At 39.6% G+C, this 22,639-nt stretch overlaps 1 long non-coding RNA gene across 1 annotated transcript; it reads left to right on the top strand.

The window, feature by feature from the left end:
• The first annotated feature begins 3,297 nt into the window (after window positions 1–3,297).
• LOC308300060 lies at window positions 3,298–8,114 on the top strand. The gene is made up of 4 exons (XR_013962796.1): window positions 3,298–3,607; window positions 4,715–4,816; window positions 5,125–5,211; window positions 6,647–8,114. It is a non-coding gene; the product is annotated as an uncharacterized lncRNA (long non-coding RNA).
• Window positions 8,115–22,639: the final 14,525 nt, after the last annotated feature.

Raw genomic sequence — 22,639 nt, 5'->3', positions numbered from 1 at the left:
AACATGATGAACAATAATCACAGGCTGGAGAGACAAGACCGGCAACAGCTACAAAGAACAACTGTTTCATCTGTGTTCAGACCTTGGTTGACCTGCATTATCAACTATTTGCACAGTACGCAAACTGCATTTGTCCTCATATCGGTATGACATACTGACACAGTATCAGAATGAGTCAACCACCAGAGCTTGAACTTCGGTAGAACTCATGGGTGGTCATTGAACTTTCTGACTAAAGCCAAAAAAACAACAGAGAAACCACATCAGGCAGATGTGACAGCAGGGGTGTCAATTGGGTATGGCAGGGGTATGCAGTTGCCATACCCTGGGTCCAGGGGGGAGAATACAAGTTACTTTAAAATATAAATCCATGAATGTCACTTTGTCTATCTGTGCTGGTTATGTTGTTAAATTACATTAAAATAACTACAAATGCAAAATTTAACAAGGTATTATAATTATATTCTCCACACTTTTATTCTCCCCATCTTGACAGAATAGTATATTCCCAGGTTACGCAGGTCAGCTGCACAGGTGCAATGCATTATTGTTAATTGTGGCGCATTTACTATATTATGCTAAGTTTAGCCGCACTTGAACAACTGTTCCAGACTGCCATATCTAGCCCAAGAAACCATAGAAAATTTGGTGGAAAAAATATAATGTACTTCTTAAAATAAATGTATCATGCCTGTTGCTAAGGTATGGCGACACCAGTCATGTTGCCATACCTTACCTTTTTCTGAACTGACGTCACTGTGTGACAGGTTGAATTTATTCAGCTTCAGGGTCCTCTTTTGTGTCTTTTTGAATGTGAAGTCGATGTTCGCGTCTCATTTAAGGTTCTTAGAGATTGTTCTGAGGAAGTCTCTGAAGTCATCGTGGTAGTCCTGTTAACTTAAACAAACTGGACGCCTGTGTGAAAATTCTGAAAAGGTTTGTTGATCTGGCTATTATTAAAGCAAATCAACAACACTTTTGGCCATCTGAATTTTTATGCCATTGGAAAGGATACAATGAAGTAACTTTGTTACATGTATGCTTTGTCATTTTATTCAAGTGTTTTAAAGTCTCCCAATGGAAATAATAAATAATAAATAATAAATAAAATAAGTAACTTTGTTATCTCTTGCATGTATGCAGGTTTTATTGTTTTATAGCTTTATGTTTGATTGATTGATTGAAGACTTTGCTCGAGTTTGCTTAGGAAAGGATACAGTTTCATTACAGTACAGTTCACTGGTCAACTAAAAGGATTCCTCAAAAACGCTTTTGGGCTTGTTTCAATTGGGGTCCTTTTTTAACTCATATGACATAGAATGACATATGAGTATCTGTGCCCCACTGGCATCATCAGGAATGCTGGTCCCTCATTGGCTGTTAGTGATGACGGTGCCAGAAATATAGGTCCCTGATTGGGCTACGGGCTTAAACACGGGCAGACACCGACATACATACACGTACGCACATACGTACACACGCAGCCGAACGCAGTACTTGCGCGCTCTGATCACGCAAGTAAAGTAAAAACACCCACACATACACACACACACACACACACACACACACACACACACACACACAGACAGACGCACGCACACACACGCGCACACACACGCACACACACACACACACATGTACACACACACACACACACACACACACACACACACACACACACACACACACACACACACACACACACACACACACACACACACACACACACACACACACACCCCTTTGGTCTGAATGTAGATGTAGGTCGGGTTCAGCCGGAATTTGAGAATTCTAAGCCACACACAGCCATGCACAGCTCCAATGTCATCATCAAGTATGCTGACCTCAAGTGTGTCTCAACAATTTTTTTACGGCATTCAAACCTGCCGCAGGGGTTTGCATGTGTCCTCATATAACATACTGATATCAGTAATGAATGAATCAGCCTCCAGAGTTTGAACTGTAACACAATGCTTCTGGGGGACTGAGGTGGGCGCTGAACTCTCTGCAAGAGGTGGAAAAAAAGTACACAAATATTTTACTTAAAGGGATATTTCACTTTCAAAACAACTTTTGGCAATTTTATCGTCTAATCAGGCATTTATGAACACCCTGAAGAGTTATTTGATGTAAATGTTACCAGGCCCTCCAGGCCCAGGGCCTCTCCCCACACACACCCATTGTAACTTCAAACTTCATTTTAACCATGATAGATTCATTAAAAACACCCATTATTTTTCTGGTTACTCATATTACCCTCCTAATACGTGAGCAGGCCGTGTTTTTTCGATAACTTTTTTTCATTTATTTTAACAATTATTTTTTGTATTTCATTTTTTCCATTTTCCCAAATAATTATTAAAAATAAATGAAAAAGGTTATCGTAAAAACACGGCCTGCTCACGTATTAGGAGGATAGTATGAGTCACCAGAAAAAAATAATGGGTGTTTTTAATGAATCTATCATGGATAAAATGAAGTTTGAAGTTACAATGGGTGTCTATGTGGAGAAAAGCCCATAAGGTCTTTCCCTGTTGAGAGTGGAATATCCCTAGTAAAGTATCCCAAAGTAAAAGTATCCCTAAGTAAAAGTGTCAATACTGCAATGTAGAACTACTCCGTCAGGGTGCCCTCACACCAAAGTACCTATGAGAGTGGAATCCGCGTTCCGCCAATGCATTTCAATGAGAGTGAAGCGGTTTCATGCCAGCAGAGGATTTCTGCAAAAAACGCTCCCTCATCATTGAAATGCATTGGCGGAACGCGGATTCCACTCTCATATGTATTTTGGTGTGAGGGCACAGTTACAAGTAAAAATCTACCATTCAAAATGTTCTTGAGTAAAAGTACAAAAGTATTCGTATCAACATGTACTTAAAGTACCAAAAGTAAAAGTACAAAATGTTTGAAAATAGCAGATCTACATACTCACAACACGTCGCGATGCGACACCCTGTGAGCATGTAAATCGGTTATTTTCAAATAGCCTGGGTATAAAATAGGGCTAAAGTGAACTAATGTATGTTTTATAATATAACATTTAAATTTGCAAAGTAACTAGTAACTAAAGTTTTCAAATAAATGTAGTGGAGTAAAAGTACAATATTTGGATCCGAGATGTAGTGGAGTAAAAGTAAAAGTACTGAAAACTGTAAATACTCAAGTAAAGTACAAATACCTCAAAATGCTACTTAAGTACAGAACTAAAGTAAATGTACTTTACACCACTGCTCTCTACCTGAAGCCAAAAACAACAAACAGAGAAATCAACCTCAAACCTCAAACAAACATCTGCTCTTTGTCCCCTAGACCAAGGTTAGACCAACTGCACGACAACATATCCTCTTCTCCAGAAGGTCTACTCTAGGTGTTGGAGAAGATCCTCTCCTGAAGGTCCCCGGTGTTGGAGAAGATGGCAAATCTTATCGTGTCTTTGTTGTTCCTGACGGCTTTCGTCTGTGAGACCACAGGAAAGACACTGGACTACGACCAACTGGACGCCCGCATGAAGACGTTTGTTGATCTGGCTATTATAAAAGCAAATAAAGAGTTAGAACCTAAGCCAGGCCATCTGAATTTCCTTGCAAGTGGAGAGAATTACAAAGAGGTAACCTTCTTGATTTCATTTTAATCATAATTTGTTTTTATTAGTTATAAGTGGTGTGATTATTTGTCATGAATGTTAGCTCCAATATGTTACAATGAGTGTGTTCTCTTCTGAAACACAGATCAGAGCTGCTATAATGTAACTGCTGGAATGGCCTGTGGAATGGTTCCAGATGTCAGATGTGATAGATCAGAAATTTTACTTTTATACAATCCAGTAACATAAAATGTTTGTATGTAATTGTGTGTATGGTTAGACTTCAGGCATCCATTTTTAGAGTAGAGATATAGGGCCCTATTTTTGTCCATGTCTTAGTTACCCCTTATCCTTTTTTTTTTTAATTTAAATTTTGTTTTAATAGTTCAAATAGCTGATCTGCAAGCCTACAACATCAATGTGTTTCTTTTTTTTTTCTTTTTTTTTTAATATTAAAAAAAGTAAAAGAAGTAAAAGAAGGGTAAGGTATGGATGGAAATATCTGTGTATGTGTACTATGACTGCTGTACTTAGTTAAAAGAAAATGTGGTTCATATTTGTTGTGAGGCATACAGGTATGCATACACTAGGGCTGCAACGATTAATCGATTAATCATAATCAAATCGATTATTCAATTAGTTGCCAACTAATTTAATAATCGTCATCGAATCGGCAACTAATCGCTGGAATTCTTTGTAATACCGTGCAGGAATATAGGGTCAAGAATAAAGAATATGACTTGAATACTGTTACCCTTTAGCCTGACACACGTGTAGCTATTCTTTAATCAGTATGCAGTCAGAAAAGGGTATTTATTTTTTGTCTTTTAGTAGCAACCTAATCGGCAGCTGAGCAAAATGTAATAAATTATGTATTTTTGAAGGAATTATTCATCTTTAATGTATTTTTTGTTAGTTAAAACATGTCTAAAAGAACCTCAAATCTAATGTATAAGGTAATAGTGAAGTGCCATAATACGATTAATCGTTTAAATAATGGACTGATTAATCGATTATGAAAATAATCTTTAGTTGCAGCCCTAACCACTGTCTGTCATGTTCCATCTCACAGTAGTGGACAGAGAAGGAAATGTAAACCACAGATTGCTTATGTTGGGTAATTTCTTGTAGGTCAAATCCTATGTGAGAATTGATGTCCGTTTAAAGGCAACACACTGCAGTAAGGGTACTGCCGAACACGGACATCACCATGGCTGTAGATTCAGACCAAAGGTGTGTGTGTGTGTGTGTGTGTGTGTGTGTGTGTGTGTGTGTGTGTGCGTGCGTGCGTGCGTGCGTGCGTGTGTGTTATACAACACAGCAATGCATTGAAATTAATAGTAAATTGTCCTCTGTCATTTGTACTTTTGAATTTTTAAGTATAACTCTTTGTTGAGTAGTTGAGTAATATTTGACCAGAAGTATCTATACTTTGACTCCGTTTGTTCACTACTGGTCAAATTATGTGCAGATTAAACCAGCAGTGTTTAAGTTGAAAGTGGTTTTGTCCAATCTGTCTGTGTTTACTCTCTGTCTTTCAGTTTGAGGTTTATTGTATCGTGTGTAGCAAGGATCCGAACACCAGCGAACCTTACATTGATTGTATTCGCAAAAGAGACGCAGCATCGGTAAACATCTCTTCACATTTCTAAAGTCTGTTATGCCTGTTGTTACTTACCAATATATCTAATTTATCTTTCAACTAATATGGACTTTCTTTAAAAGGATCCCTGGCTAATACGACAAATATTATAATTGTCCTCTATAACTACAATGTAAAATTTAAAACACCTTAAATATTGTATTTCTTCTAGAAATAGCTAATCTTTCACTCTATAGGGGAAATGCCCATTGCATGTTGGTGATGTCATAACACCATGTCTGGTAATTTATGGCATGCATGTGCAAAAAAACAACAGCATTGATTTGATGCTCATATTAACCATAGGAAGTATTACGTTTTTTTTTTTCTTTTTTTTTTTTCACATGCATGCCATAAATTCCATAGGGATAGATAACACATGGTTTTATGACATCTTCAACTTGCGACGGGCATTTCCCCTATATTGAGTGAAAGATTATTTCTAGGAGAAATAAAATATTTAAGGTGTTTTTAATTTTAAATTGTAGACAATTATAATGTATTAAGGCATATTTGTTGTATTAGCCAGGGATCCCTTTAACTATTTTATTACTTAAATACATTGTGCCGTGATTCCCCCCCCCTACAACATAATCATCAGGTATTATGATTTTACTTGGAGCAAGATTATTATTATTATTATTATTATTATTATTTTCCAAAAAAGTGTACAGAAAGTATAACAATTATGTATTTATGTGGCCACACCCACCTGTTCATTAAGGATGCCTGGTTGTCAGGTGGGTGGTGAACCAGCTGAAGTGGTGAACCCACATATGTTGCTGGATGGTGAAAAGGGGAGAGGGTGATTTTATGATGTCATTATATCGGTGTATTTCAATTGGGACTTTCAGCTTTCAGGAAGTAACCACAAATACACAGGAAAGACATATGTGCATATTATAACCACACCTGGGGTCTATTAGAGTAATGTTAACGCCATAGACAGATACAAAACAGAAAAAGTACAAAACTATGGCACCACCTCTATTTATTGCGATTTGTTAATTAGAGAAAATTAACGCAATAAAAAAAATGCATTTTAATCGCACTTAGTTTTTGCACCAGAGAAACTTCAGTTTCGGGCGTACCAATCATAGCGATGCACCAACCTAGAAGAGACAACAAACGCAAAGGGAGAAGTAGCCAATCAGAGCGCTTTGCTTGGCCCAGCGGATGCAAATTTTAGATTTAAAAAACCCACTTGTTGATTCACTCGTACAACAAAATGTTTTACTTTAAAAAAAAAAATGCTTCTCAGGTCAAATATTAAATGCGATTAAACATGCGATTAATTTCAATTAATTAATTACAAAGCCTCTGATTAATTAGATTATTTTTTTTCATTGAGTCCCAGCCCTACTTATTATTACATGTTGTACTTCAACTATATTACACATTTACCTGTTGTTTTCTTTCAGCGGTATCCTACATGGAACAATATCTGTCCTCCTCACCCAGGGCGGCGACTCCAAGGCGAGACCCACCCTCTTTCATCGAGCTTGAATCCAAGCGGCGACGCGGTGGTAGAGAATGGCAACACAACAGGAACGAGTTTGAATGTGACCGCTGATCAGGAAAACGTGATGAAAACGAATGCCTCTGATTACCAATTCAATTATGATTATGAAGACGCAGTCGTAGACACAGGTGGTGACGATGACACTGGAGATATTACATATTATTGAACATGAATACACTTGTTAAAGCCACAGATAGAAAAGGAAGGAGAAGACTGCTTTGAATGCTAATACCGTCTTTGTCGGGTGTAAACCTTTTATGTACAAAACCGCTCGTTTTGCATTTATAATTTTTAAAAATTATTTGAAATAGTGAAAATAGCCGATCTACAAGCACAAGGCGTTGTGTGCTTGTAGATTTGCTGTTTTCCCTAGTTTTGGGTGACAGTCTTGTATGATGAAGCAGGGCTTTACTTCAAAAAAATAAAAATAAAAAATAAAAAAATTAACTTAGATACAAGGTACAAGCTTTCTGCCTGACAGTGACAATATGAAAATAATTCTACTGTGTGTGGCCACCGCTTTTCATATATTAATTAAGTAACGGGGGATGAGTTTGTATTGTTTTGCATAATGATGATATGCGTGCACATGTAAACAGAGCAATTAAAACAGGAGAGATGCTTGTTTCCATATGATAGACAATAATCTAAACTCAGAAACAAGTTATGAGATAAATTCTTGGAGGTTATTATATTAATCAGGGAGTATTTTAAAGTGTATTAAAGCAGTGCCCTCTCCAGACCATGAATGAATGCAGTTTTTTCTATGGTGAAAGAAATGCAAATGCCCCTCTTTCAAAAGACAGCGCTCAAGAGAATTGCCTTGTCCAAACTGTCCTGAACTTGAATCCAGCATCTTATGTTGAAAGAATTGCCCTCTCTGTGTAGAAGTCCATGCCGTTACGTCACATCTCCAGTATTCACTTGATTATGCTTAGTTCATGTGTGGTATCAAGTACCGGAAATAGCCGACCTCTAAGCTCACAACGCGTCGCAGCGCGACGCGTTGTGAGCTTGGAGGTCTGCTATTTTCGATATTTTCACCAAAAGGCCGTCTTGAAAATTGCAGCCCCTGCCTCTAACATTCTCTGCACGTCCCTGAGTGTACAGTATAATAACACTTTGTAAAATTAACAAAGATAATTGTTATAGCCAACAAAGGTAGCCAACAAAGGTACATTGTAGTAGGACTGACAACTGCCCTGGTTTCATCCAAATGATCAGATCTATGCTAAGCATTATTCTGTTTTATTTCATTTTTTAACATATTTTTTTCAACATTATTATACTGTATGATCTATGATTAATCAACTGCTAAGCTTAACTGTCTGCAATAAAAGCACATCTACAATTTGCCTCTACTCTCATCTCGTCAGGCAGTATCTATTTTCAGTGTTCGATTAATGTTGGATCTTGTTGAGCAGTAAAATATTACAGTACTGTAGGTTCTGCATGCTTGTGAGGTTTACTGTAGCAATTCAAATCAGCATTTCCTTGTAGTAAAATACTTGCATGTAAATGCGGTATATTTCCATACAACCAACCACAACAACAGACTTCTCACTAGGAGGGGAGTCACTGTCAGAGTGGTTGGGATTCTAAGCCGTATATTTACAGGTCACAGCTACATTTAGGAGATAAACAGGTAGTCATCAGCATGTGGGAGGTTAGATCACATCATTCACACGTTGTTTTTGATCAGTGTAATGTGTTCTATGACAAAGGACTGGAACAGCAGAGGGGAAGATGATCCAGAGTATTGTACTGAACTTTCCAAGGAGACAAATCTATCATCTGTCGCACAGACCAGTCAGATTGTGTTACTGGTAATATTATTGTTCTATTACTCATTCTGTATGTCTGTGACCGTGAAAAAAAAAAAAAAAAAAAACAATTTTGACAAAATAATGTCCACCACAAGCCAGCATGGTAATGACCCCTGATACTGTACTGTAATATGACATAAATGTAAGGTTCTATAAAGTAACAATGCAATTCAGAGGTGTCTTGGATGAAAAAGTAACTGATATTAACAGTGGTGACTTGAGACGCCCCAAAAAGTTTGAAAACCACTGTGCTGGCCTGGACCTCACTTTAAAGGTTTTATTGAAGGTGTGTTAAACGCCCCGAAAATTAACATTGTGATACAGTTGTAACACTTCTATACCTTTTTCCATAGCATAGGTAGCTCCCTGTGTTCATATTTAATTCCCAATTGAGTTTAACTCTTAACCCCTTTTTGTTGCCCCTAAAATAAACCACATAAAAAACTACTTCCTCAACAATTTTCTGACAATTTATATATGTGGCGGAGAGAGTCGCAGCCCCAGCCTGAAGCCTCAAAAGTCTAGTATCTGCTCTCGTTCCATAGGGATATCCCTTTGGAGTGATGGTTAAGATATTGGACTTTCACGCGGGAGACACGGGTTCGAAGCCGGGTGGGGAGGTTCGGATCACCTCCGTTACATTGGTGCCGTGACCTGGATCCGGGCTTCCCCGTAGGAGGAGGTCAAAGGGGGGTGAGTGTGGCGGAGAGAGTCGCAGCCCCAGCCTGAAGCCTCAAAAGTCTAGTATCGGCTCTCGTTCCATAGGGATATCCCTTTGGAGTGATGGTTAAGATATTGGACTTTCACGCGGGAGACCCGGGTTCGAAGCCGGGTGGGGAGGTTTGGATCACCTCCGTTACATATAAAAAAATAAAATAAAAATAAAAACTAGAAGAAGTTCTCTTCCGAGCACAGGTCTCCACCAGCCACCCGTCCTGGTGGTGCTATAATAGGCCAATGTAAAAAGGGTGGCATGTGTTCTTCACCAATCTTAGACCTTTCATGGCGCCACCATGAGGCTGATTTGAACATTCTGTAGTGTAATTTCTTCCTTGGCCTTTTGCGAATGTGCGTGCACAATTTCATTAATTGCACGCTGTGTTTGATTTGAGGCAGTTCGTTCGAAACTGATCAATCCTGCAAAGTTTGGAGGCCAATCTTAGCCAATCAGGATTGAATATTTATTACGGGAGAGATCCGCCTTGATCATATGACTGTAGAGATACTGGCCCTCATTTATCAACGTGGTGCAGATCAAAATTTGGGTGTACACCGAAATTTAGGGAAGTCTCGACATTTATCATTTCAACTTGACTTTGACGTTGGCGTAGGGTAGGATCAAATCTCACGTCAAGTCCAGAGGTGGTGTAGGATTCATCCTACACCACTTTGTTCCATTGTAGACGTGCGGAGCAGCATTGTGTAACTATTTGACAGGCAATGGACACATGTATCCACTCAAAAATGTATATCCAACACAATAATAAATAATCCTGTGAAAATATAACATTTTATAAAAGTATATTATAGCCAGCTACATCATGGACATGCACGCCGATTTTATTTCCAAGTTACAATGACAAGCAATCAAAATCTAGCAACATGGAAGCAATCTAATGTTAAGTGCTTTAACAGTCTATATTTTAAGATTGCAGACCTGGCTCAGAACAAGCACATTATAGCCTACGAACGCATGCGAGAGCATTTTCGGGACCAGCGCGGCGCCGCTGTGATCTACCGTGAGGCGTGAGCCTCCAATTTATACAGTGACGCGAGTCCTTTTAAATATGGATAAAACCCGAAGCTCCAAACCTGGCTGTGCCCAGCCCCGCGCACGCACGCTGCGGATGATTTATTTGGGGGTCCACGGCCCACCTGGGAGAAGACCAGCCCGCGCAGGAACGGTACATGATCGCTAGTTCAAGCACTCAAAAGTGCATTGCGCTCGTCACCGAAATTGGGTTAAATTAATATCCAAAACGTAACCGTGGGGTCTCTCAATTTATACAGTAGATACTGTACACTATGCTGGAGTTAATGATGAAACCCGACGTGGCGAGCCTTGAGATCATGGCCATGGGGAATATGATTGCTTGTAACCAAATGAACGCGCTCTGTCTGCGCACGCACGGCACGGGTAGGCAATGGTTTAAATTAATATCCAAAAGTATTCATGGCAGTGACCAGTGACTTGTGTCATTCATGTCGGCTGCGGTGCTATAGCCTCCTTGTCAAAGATTGTACCGTTGGTTAATCCCACGTTTCCACTGTCAAAGACTGCTGTGTAAACCAAAATGCTGCTGTTCCAAGTAGCCTAGTTGCGTGTGTAGGTGTGTGCGTGCGTGCGTGCATGTGTGCGTGGTCTGTGTGGGACGCGGACATGGCTTTTCTTTGGTTGTTAGGTCGTATTCGGGTTGTTCTGGTCGTAAAATGGGGGCGTTTCGAGAATAATTAAGGGCGTGTTATTTAAATTTCAGCCTGCGCATTTATCAACGCTGGGATCAAATGTACGCCAGGTGTGTCTGTTTAGGAAGCATTGATAAATGCCGTGCACACGTTGCCCTACGCAAAATTTTGTGAAAAAAATAGACCATTTTTTACACTCTATTGATAAATGAGGGCCACTGTGTACTGATTTGTGTTAATTTTGGGTAAAATCTGGAGGAGTAATATCCAAAAATGTGTCTTACATAAGTCGGCCACCTGGTAGCGCTATAAAAGGCTAATGTGAAAAATACAAGGAAAGGGTTTTTCCTTGGCCTATAGGGAGTGCGCTTACAAAGTCTGAAACTGATCGGTGGAGTTATAGGTAAAACCATGAATAGTTATAGTGCCACCATGAAGCTGTTTTCAAAAATTTGAAGTGGCATTTCTTCCTCGGCCTAGTGGGAACGTGTGTACGCGATTTCATGTTAACTCTCCCACCGCTTTGAACGTTCACGTTCGCCCGATTGCGCAAGACCTCTCCGCCAATACGGCGCTCGTTCGGTTCGTTCGTCTGATGACTGTAAGCTGATGAGGGGTCGCGCGGCCGTCTACTGTAAACACATTTTCCGCGGTGATGGTGTAAAAAATCCATTATGCGTTAGATCAACGGAGAACAATTCACTTCCTTGTTGATTTCCTCCGGCTGTAAGGCTCTATGGCCAGTGACTGGTCTTCTTCTTCTTCAACACATAACAGGCATTTTCACATTCATTCTCGCATGACGCCGCCCTCTGCTGCCTGGCAGACCAAAGTGCACTATTGCACAACCCAAAAAAATAAAAATAAATAAATAAATGTCTGTCTGTCTATCTACTATAACGTCGCAAAGGTAAGCCGCTTTTTGATGGCACCAGACCCAATAAATAAATAAATAATCTGGCAGTAGGAAAGTTAATTGCACTCTGCATTTGTGATTTGAGGCATTTTGTCCAAAACGGACCAATCTTACAAACTTTGAAAGCCAATATCAGCCAATAAGAATGGAATATGGACAATCAGACAGATCCGTGTCGATCACATGACTGTAAAGACACTGTCTACCGATTTGCGTGATTTTTGGACAAAATCTGTAGGAGTAGTGTACAGAAATGTGTTTTGCAAACATCGGCCTCATGGTAGCGCTAGAACAGGGCCATTTGAAAAATGTGGGGCAGAGGTTCTGAATTGGCATCCAGGGAGTGTGTGTGCTCATTTCGGCAGCGACTGGGCCAACGGTGCCGGAGATTAGCTGTACACAAACTCGGAGGACGGACGGACGGACGCACGGACAGACGCACGGACAGGGGCGAAAACTTACTCTCCCCCTGCCTTTGGCTGTTGGAGACAAAAAAAATAAAAATAAGTTGGGGAAAAAAGGATAGAATAAAACGGTTGTTGAAAATAAAAATGAAACAACTGGATCAGCTGACTGTGTAAACTGAGTGGCTAGGCTAACTGCTACTGTAAACACAAACTCAAACCACTGTGTTTGATTGCTTCTCAACAGTATCTGTGCAGTTACCTACAGCCACTCACTTGCATTGTAGTCTTCTTTAGTCTCTAAAAATGTATAAAGAGCTTGGCTTTTCCAACACACACTTTTCATCCCTTTCTTTGTCTCTGCCAAAAACACTCTCTGCACTCTCTCCACTCTCTCACTCACTGCTCCCTCTCCCCTCTTGTTCTGCCTTGCTTCTACTCCCCACCAATCACCTTGCAGGAAAAAAGATATCACTCTTCTTCTTGTTCTTCTTCTTCTTCTTCTTCTTCTTCTTCTTCTTCATGGCGTTTCATGGCAGTTGGCATAATATACTTATATTCTATCCCACAAACCAGTTTCTTTATTAAATCTAAACACTGTGCCTCTTCCCACATTATCTTCTGCTGCACTGATTATTATATCACTCTTAACCAACCAATTACATTTCCCCAAAACACTCAAGATAGGTTGTCTCTTGCATTGAAATGCACTTTGAACTAAACACATGGCCTGAAATAATATATATATTGGGGACTGCCCATAAGTCCGAAATCTCATTAGTCCGAAATCTACCAATTTAGTTAGGGTTATGTTTTAGGGTTAGGTTTAGGCATAGTTTTACTGAGGTTAGGGTTAGGGTTATGTTTAGGTTTAGGCATAGTATTTTTCACTAGGTTAACATCACCAGATTCTGACTAATGGGATGTAGGAGTTTAATTAGGGTAATTAGCCAGTAGCTATGCCCCTCCCCTAAAAGCTTTTGTCCAATGCTAGCTTGGCAACCGGCAGCTTGCCAAGGCTGTTGCCAAGGCAAACCTTGGAAAGTAGGAAGTTATTCTAAGCTAGCATTGGACAAAAGCTTTTTGGGAGTGGCATATAGCTACTGGCTAATTCTTACTCACTGGAGCCTTGCACGGGGCAAAAAGTACACAGCCCGGTCCTCCTAAAGCAGGACGACAAGGTCCGTCACCAAATTAATACTACTTTCTCTCTGATGTGTCATTTCTTTGATGCACATGCAGCGCACGTCAGACTGAGCAGAGCTCACCACAGCACTGCGCTCACTCGCGCTGGTACAGGCAGCAAACAACAAAAAGCTGCTGAGCTGGTAAACTTACTTGTTGTTGTAGTTTGAAAGAAGCTTATTAATTCTGTGTTACCCACCTACTGTAGTCCTACTGTCCCTGTCACTGTGTTAACTTTGCGTCGGGAAGCAAAGCGCTTCGCCTCCGTTAACAATCAATCGACATCTCCGTGCATGAGCAGTGCAGGGGCGGCCTTAGCTATTTTTTCACCCGTTTCACCATCCTCCAAGAGCTGGCTTGTTTTGGCTGTTTTGTCACTCACTATTGATAATGAAACACTAAGGACGCTAAGTTAACTTCTGTATGTGATTGTTGCGCAACTAAAGTTATTATTATTATTATTACCCTTATTGTTTTATTACATTTTGCTATTTGGCTATATCAAAAAATAAAAAAATAATCATTTCCTTGCATTTTTTAAATGAAAACAACATAGTTGAAACAATGTATACACAATGTCTGTCTTCATCTCTGTCTCGCACTGTGTCCATCCACTACATGTAAGCAATTGACCATATTCACCTGGTGGCCATGTTTGAAATTTGCATTGAAAACTGTACCTACATAGGGTGGCATTTAATTGACTTAATGGCAAGATGGCCGCCATGTGAATATGGTCAATTGATGTCTCTTTGCACTGTGCTGCGTTTGGTGGCAGCGTCCAAACTCAAAATTCACCCTGGTTATTTGTTTTACGCCATCCGACACTGATGCGACACCCGATGGCTGCAGTGGAGCTTTGGGTAGCACTTTATAATAACTATACACTATAAAGCATTAGTTAAGCATTAGTAACTAATGAATTCATGATGAATTCATCATGAATTCATCATGAATTCATCATGAGTTTATAGTTTATTAATCATGAATCCATCATTAGTAAGGCATTATTTATACATTAACTGAACATTAGTAAACACAGTAGTTAAGCATTAGTAACTACTGAATTCATCATGAGTTCATACTTTATTAATCATAAATTTGTCATTAGTAAGGCATTATTTATACATTTACTGTACATTATATAACCCAGGTTCCAAATAAGGGTCAATTATATGGTGATAAAAAGTCAAATAAATGACTACCTGGTTATGCATACTGGTTTAAATAACTCATGGTTAATTCATTGCATCATATGATTTTGCCTAAAAACAACAATAAATAGTTGGTTCATCTACAGTAAATATGCTTAAAAAGGTTGAAAACATTTTATATGTGAGGTTAAAAAATCGGGCTTTGAACAAATCCCTTTAAGTGCACTCCACTATAAAAGGAGCACTGCCCCTTTAAGAGTCTCTTTGTAACTGCCTCTGTGTCGGTGGTCAGTCAGTACTTTCGTTTTGGTTACTATTTACATTAGGAATTTTGGTTCCTACCTTCCTCCAGTCAGATGAATGGGGCGGAACTAATTAGCGGCAACGCAACGTTTCTACCCGGCCGTATTTCAATGTTGCACACACAGTAAAACCAGCGTCAGTTCTGAACACTAGCCAAACAGTGTTGCTGTAAAAGTTAACTATTTAAAGTGCTATAAAGTCCGCGAATTTAAACAATAATTCCCTCCTTGTAAATGTATGCAGCTAATAAGGTACTGTACTGTATTCTGACGTTTTTGTGTTGTTTTATTTGAAGTTATTTCAGTATTGTGTTGTTGGCTTGATGTAAACAGCTAAGGGCTAAGGAAATGTTTCTGACTAAGTGCTTCATTACTGTATGGCATTAATGTTGTAGTTATTGTAAATCTTACATTTTGCTTATGGAAATACATCGGATGGCAAGCTATTGGAGACCCAGGAACTGAATCTACAGAAACCATCTATTGGACCAACTGCATGGTTTGACCAAGTGACTTGAACAGAGCTCTGACTGACTATTTTTTGGAACTGAGACTTGACTTTGAACAGAACTCTGACTAACTAATATTTTTGAACTGAGACTTTGGACCGAGCAACTGAACTGTTTTGATCATCCACTGAGTTAACTGAACACAGATCTAAGGAAGAGGAAAAGACAGTGACATTTCATTTGGAAGTTAGATATTGACAATATTGCACTGTTTTGTTACTAAAATTGATATTGCACTATTTTTGATAATTGATTGTTTTTGATATTTTATTTTATTATTTTCCGTAAAGGTTGAACTTAAAGGTCATATTAAGGTTAAAGGGGAGTTTAAAGGTACTTGCCTGGACTTTTTATTTTGAAAGCATACTTAACCTGCTGAAAATAGCTCAAATAAATAGGTCTTACCTGTTTAAATAGGCTGAAAATATAATAAAGATTGACCGGTCCTAAATAGAAAACTATCTTTAGTTTGAATTACAGTTTTTTTCGATTGCTAAAACACATTTTTCAAAACTGTACGTTTGTTTCAAAACTGCACACACAAAACTCCAAACATCAAACACAAATTGCTAAACCCTGGCATCCCTTTGCAAAACAACTCTTTGCCATCAAATCTCTTAACATGTTCACAAAATGGAACTCGTGTTTTCATTTGGTAAACACAGCCATATTTTCACATGACACACACATGCATTCATTGAATAAACACAACTAGCTTTTGGCTGAACACTACCAAGCATGAACAGAACACTGAAGAGCAAAATTGAAAACACAATTGTCGAAATGGAACACACTGAATGAATGTCAATTACTCTGGTAAATGAACCAATTCCCTTTTTGTAAAATGACCCAGTGTATGCCCACTTCTCTCATAGACAAACATAAAACAGCACACAAATTTGCAGACAAAACATTTTATTGACTGTAGGTCTAAACGTTTACCCCCAAACACTCCAAACAAGCCCACAACGCGTTGTGTGCTTGTAGATCGGCTGTTTTCAATAGTTTTGTGCGACAGTCTTGTATGATGTAGCAGGGCTTTTCTTTACCAAAAGCCGTACACATTTGAAACTTGGAGATACAAGTTTTCTGCCCGACAGTGACGATATTTTAGTGATTATGTTGCGAGGAAAACGTTGAGCCATTACATAATAGCCATTTTGGTTAGAACTGACTGAAAATAACTTTGTACTTCAAGTTTAAAATTATACTAAATAATATTTTTTCAAGTGTCCAAATAAATTCAAAATATTATCAAATGATCTCGCGGCACCCCTGGACTGCCGTCGTGGCACCCCAGGGTGCCCCATCACCCACTTTGAAAACCCCTGGCCTAGAGTGCCGCATGAAGCCCTGACAGGCCTCAAAGCCCACATCTCCACAAGCCTCCTCCATGGCCTGAAGCAGTGGGACCTGGCTCTGAATTGCTCGCCTGACCCGAAAGTTTAGAGATTTGAATATTTGTGTGTTGTGGATTGATGCTATGAGATTTTATGTGAGAAGTGTGTGCAAACCTGAAAAGTGTGTCTTATGTTTTGACAACAAGGTGATGTGAAATTTACATCAGAGTGTAAAGAAGGAAAGTCAGAGTCTAATATGATAAGGAAATCTAAAGTAGTAACAAATTGAGTCAAGCAATTGGGGACAGAAGTAAAGGTTGTGAAAATTGTGCCAAATTTTTGAAAAATGTGTTTTAGCAATCGAAAAAAACTGTAACTGGATTAAATATTTAAAGTTGGTAAACTAAATAGAAAAACTGACCTAAGAACCTGCTCTAAAAAAGAAAGGTGTTGAATGGTTTTTGAGAATTTTGTCTACCTACCTCCATCATTGTAAATAGTTTATTGTATGCATACTATTTTTGCTTCATTATTTCATTCAGTAAACTTGACGTCTTTATTATTCACATTTAAGCTCTTGTCTCTGGTCTATTCTTTTAGTCACCTCCTCACGAACCTAGAAATACGGTCATTTTCTACATCACTGCTTCTATCTCATTTATAAATGCTTTATAAGGCATGAATAGTCCTCACTTTAGATGGGCTCACGGAACATACTTAACTAACGAGTAGTAACTACCTTAATAAATCATTAATTGATGATGAATTAATGATTAATAAAGTATGAACTCATGATGAATTCAGCAGTTACTAATGCTTATTAATCATGAATGTTTTGTTTTATTATTACTATGTTTCAGGTGTCCGCTTTTGTAATAAATACGGTCATTTTCTACATCACTGCTTCTATCTCATTTATAAATGCTTTATAAGGCATGAATAGTCCTCACTTTAGATGGGCTCACGGAACATACTTAACTAACAAGTAGTAACTACCTTAATGAATCATTAATTGATGATGAATTTATGATTAATAAAGTATGAACTCATGATGAATTCAGCAGTTACTAATGCTTAACTACTGTGTTTACTACTGTGTTTACTAATGTACAGTAAATGTATAGATAATGCCTTACAAATGATGAATTCATGATTAATAAAGTATGAACTCATGATGAATTCAATAGTTACTAATGCTTAACTACTGTGTTTACTAATGTTCAGTTAATGTATAAATGATGCCTTACTAATGAGGAATTCGTGATTAATAAACTATGAACTCATGATGAATTCATGATGAATTCATTAGCTACTAATGCTTAACTAATGCTTTATAGTGTATAGTTATTATAAAGTGCTACCGAGCTTGGGTGTAACATGTCTGTCAGCAACTAATGTCAAATCCCAAACCGTAAGATGATTAAATATGTTGCACATATTTAATCATCTTGGGACCCCCCAAAATAATTTGGGTGGGGGTCCCGACCCACAGGTTGAGAACCACTGTCTATTAGTATTGTTTGTTTATTATCTAAGCAACGGTTTTCTTATTTGAATGTGTTCCACATTTGAGGTAGCTTAACTCATTCTGGGCGATCCCCGTAGAAACCGTAGATTTCCCGCTGTACCGCGGTGCCATGCCCGTCGATCCCGGAAGTTTAATTAGCTTTAATCATTATGAAAGGATTAAAAGTATTATCGCCGATTTTTGCTGATTCTGGCTCTTTAGGCCCGCCCCCCTAACTGTATCCTGTCATTTCCGGTCTGGACCGGATCTAGCTTTCCGTATCCGGTCTGAGCCTGGGCCATAGTCCCGCCTCCGTTGGTTTACAGTGTAACAGAAAAGAAAGCTACTCGGCGATGGAACACTCGTTTTTCAATCGGATTTTTGCGTTTGGAAACTTTGATCCAGTCTCTACACGCCTGGATTATGATCCCCGCACATATTGTGCGTTTTGTGCGCGAACGTGTCCACTTGTTACCATAGCGCAATGTTTTTTCATGTAAACACTGGCGGATAAGCAGGGAGGGATACAGCGTGGCAACGGATATGTCTATTTCAATGGGTTTTTTTTTATTCGAAAGCTTGTCACCGAGTCTACAGTCTACTAGATGAGTCGCGCACAGATTGTGCACGATGCGTGCGCGTGCCCACGTTAAAAGGTAAGGACAATTTGGCAGCTGCTTACTACAGCTATGTTTAAAATGGCAGCAAAATTGTTAAGGTCTTAAATATCAGAAAGACCTGAGGGTGTGTTCACACATTTAGGTGATATAATTTATCAACACCTTGCCTTATCAGAACCTTATCCAAACCTTTTCCAAATAAGAATACACTTCCCACAATGCTTTGCGTGAAGTGGGCAGTGTCACTGCAGACCAGAGGCTCTGAAGCAATCTACAGGTGTGACCCCGCCCTGTGGCATTCCAGCACGGCCCATTCTGTCCTATTGGTTGGTTGGTCTCATCAAGGCTATTCCCAGCAGCTTGGCTGCTCCTAGCAGCTGCCTACAACTTAACTGATGAAAACCTTATGGAAACCTTATGAAAACCTCAAGCTTATTAGGAAAGCTTAAGGGAAGCTTCCCTTAATGAATTGAATGAAACCTTACCCCCGCCTCCCCCAGGTTTTTGATAAATGATAAAACCTACATGTGTGTCGGCGGCCCAAGGCTCCCGACACACATTTAGGTTTTAAGCCTTTTGTGGGAGGTTAACTCAAGCTCTGCCACCAAAATACCCCTTTGTACCCCTTCTCTGCCATGCCCGTAGAACCCGTAAATGTAATACAAATTAATTAAAAAAAAAATTTTATCGAAGCGAAACTAAAATAGTGCTCCGTGATCGGTTTCTACACGGACACATTATTGGGCGGACCCGTTAGCATTGAGCCCCTAAACCGGAAGCCGATGGTCCGTCGTCTATTTTGGCCCGTTACCTTACTGTTTAAACTCCGCGGCTTACAGACGGAGAACTTATTGATCAATTGTAAAAATCTAAAAGGATTTGAGAAGCTGATGGAAATACGCGAACACACGACGCATAGCAGTGTCCGATCACGCACGATGGGAACTGGATGAGAGCCTACGTTAACAGGTAGGAGAAGCCAGCAGTGAAAGACATAGAGAAATTTACGGGCTTCACGGCCGTAAACTCCGAATGAGTTAAGGTTCCATTCAATTCATTCCCTATGGAAGTCACGTGTTTTGATAAGGGAAGCTTCCCTTAAGCTTTCGTTATATGGCTGGATTTAAGGGAAGAGGTTTTCATAAGGTTCTCATAGAGTAAGTTGTAGGTGAGCAGCCAGGTGCAGCCCAGCTGCTGGAATAGCCTTGATGAGACAAAGGGGCAGGGTTCAACAGCCAACCAATAGGACAGAATGGACTGTGCTGAGATGCCACTGGGCGGGGTCTCACTTGTTTGGATACGTTTTTGATAAGGCAAGGTTTTGATTAGTTATATCACTTAACTGTCTGAACACACTCTGAGAGTAAATTGTCACTTTAGAAATGTGTAGATCAAATCATATACACTATACAGTGGTTCTCAACCTGTGTGGAAATTATTTTTGGGGGTCCCCAGATGATTAAATTAATGTCTAACATTGTTTTCTCACTCAACAGTAAACAAACCTGCATAAAGTTTATAGAGGGTATCTACACATTTCTAAAGTGAAAACATAAGGACTTCTTAACCCTTAAGTTCTGTTCAGATTCACTACACCTTCGTTCTGTTCGGGTCATTTTGACCCGGGGGATATTTGTTTTAAAAAAAACAATACTAATGTAAATTTTAACTTAATAAATCATCATGATACATTGACTTTGACTCAATACCAAACAGCTCATATGATATATATGGTAAATGTTTGCATTTCTGCTTTGCTATATCACATTAAACACTGAAAGAGCTAGGCGTTTTTACTGATTTAGCTGAAATTCATGTTTAAAAAAAACTACTTTATTTAATACTGGGCAATATTGCTCATGCTTATAGGAAAAAATGAAAATCAGACAATATTTTTATGAACTTTTTTTTTTTCAACATGCCCATAATTGAATACTTGTGGTTCAGGAACAGGACATCATTCTCACATAGAGCTGAACACACATGTGAACACACATGAACGTCACATATGAATATACACTAGGACAGAGGTTTTCAAACACTTTGGTCTCAGGGCACCCCTGTAAACAACATTTTCATCCACAGCACCCCTGAATTACAGTGTTACTTTACAGCACCTTATGTTTATGTAAAATAAGATAAAATTTCCCCTAAGATATAGTACAGTCACAAGGAAAACTTCAGATAAGTGAGGGGTGAGGGTGAGGGGTGAGGAGGGAAGGGGTGAGGAGGAGAGGGGGTGAAGGGTGTGGGGGTGTGAGGGCGATGAGGGGGGAGGGGGGGAGGAGGTGTGTCTGTGTTAGTATACCGGTACATGCTTTCTTTTATTTCTGTGCATCTGGGGTTGCGGGGGGGGGGGGGGGGGGGGTTTGGTTGGGTTGGGGGGTTTGGAGGGGAGGGGGTAAGGGTGAGGTGAGGGGGGTTGGAGGAGGGGTGGAAGGGGTTAGGGGGTGATTGTGTATCTGTGTTTGTACATGATTCCTTGTATTTCTGTGCATCAGGGGAGGGGGGGGGGTAGGTGTGGGGAGGGGGGGATGTGGGGGAGGGGGGGAGGGGTTCGGAATGGGGCTTCGGAAGGGGGGTGTTAGAAGTGGGGGTGACTGTGTGTCTGTGTTTTGGCATAATACTGTGTATTTCTGTGCATCTGTGCTTCCGGGTCAAAATGACCCGAACAGCACTAAAGGTTCAAATAATATGAGGGGGGTGTAGCATGGGTGTAGTGCAAACATATTTTTTGTTCATCTCAGAAAAATCTTTAAGGCCAGTGAGTTTCAGGTGGAAAAAAATTAAACTTCTACATTTTTTTTTCAAATGAAAATGTAAAACGGGTCAAAATGACCCGAACAGCACTTAAGGGTTGTCAAACTGTCAAATATTAGAGGCGGGAAATGTGAAAATAACCAATCTACATGCTCACACCACCTCGCATTTTCAGCCATGTTCAGCCATTTTCCACAATAGAACCATGCTATACAAAATGTAATGCCTCAACTCTTAGTGCTCTTCAGGGTGGGGGTGCCCAGATCACAGCCTGAAAAGGTTGAGAACCACCGTGCTAAGGCATCATTTTTTGAAGGGCCATTGAATGTGTCTTCAAACAACTCCTCCTTGAAACTAGTTAGAGCAGTGAACCTCAAACTGTAGGTACTCCCTTTTGTCTCTGCCAGGGTTGCTGACAAACTGCACACACACTCCCTGGATGCCAATTCAGGACCTCTGCCCCACAATTCTCACATGGGATTGTTCTAGCACACTTTTCTATTTGTACTCCTATAGAAAAGAAATCGCACAAATTGGTAGATATTGGCGCTATAGCAGGCTGATTCGTGATTTTACTCCACTGAACAGTGTAAAACGTTGTATGCACGCTCGGAAGAGCACTGCTTCACAGTTGCAGTTGCCGACCCTGTATACAACAATAATCTGTATAAACTGAATATGTGTCTGTTCCTATGTATACAAGATACTATAGAAAAAACAGAGTTGCTTTAACATTTTTGAACATCAGTTGCATGTTATTTCAAATGATTTCATGCTTTTTTTCTCTCTCTCATTCTCTCTCCTCAATCTCCATCCAAGATTTGTTTCCTGCCCAACTACCACTGACAAAACATATCTACAGCAGAAACAGTCGACTCAAACATCGCCAGAGAATGAATACAGGCGAGAAACCCTACCACTGTGAACAGTGTGGGAAACAGTTCAGCCAGATAGGTAGTCTCA

The sequence above is a fragment of the Nannobrachium achirus genome (genome assembly GCF_963921795.1).
Source record: "Nannobrachium achirus genome assembly, chromosome: 15".
NCBI lineage: Eukaryota > Metazoa > Chordata > Actinopteri > Myctophiformes > Myctophidae > Nannobrachium > Nannobrachium achirus.
Note: the sequence above shows the minus strand (reverse complement) of the source record. Positions and strands in the feature narration are given on the sequence as shown.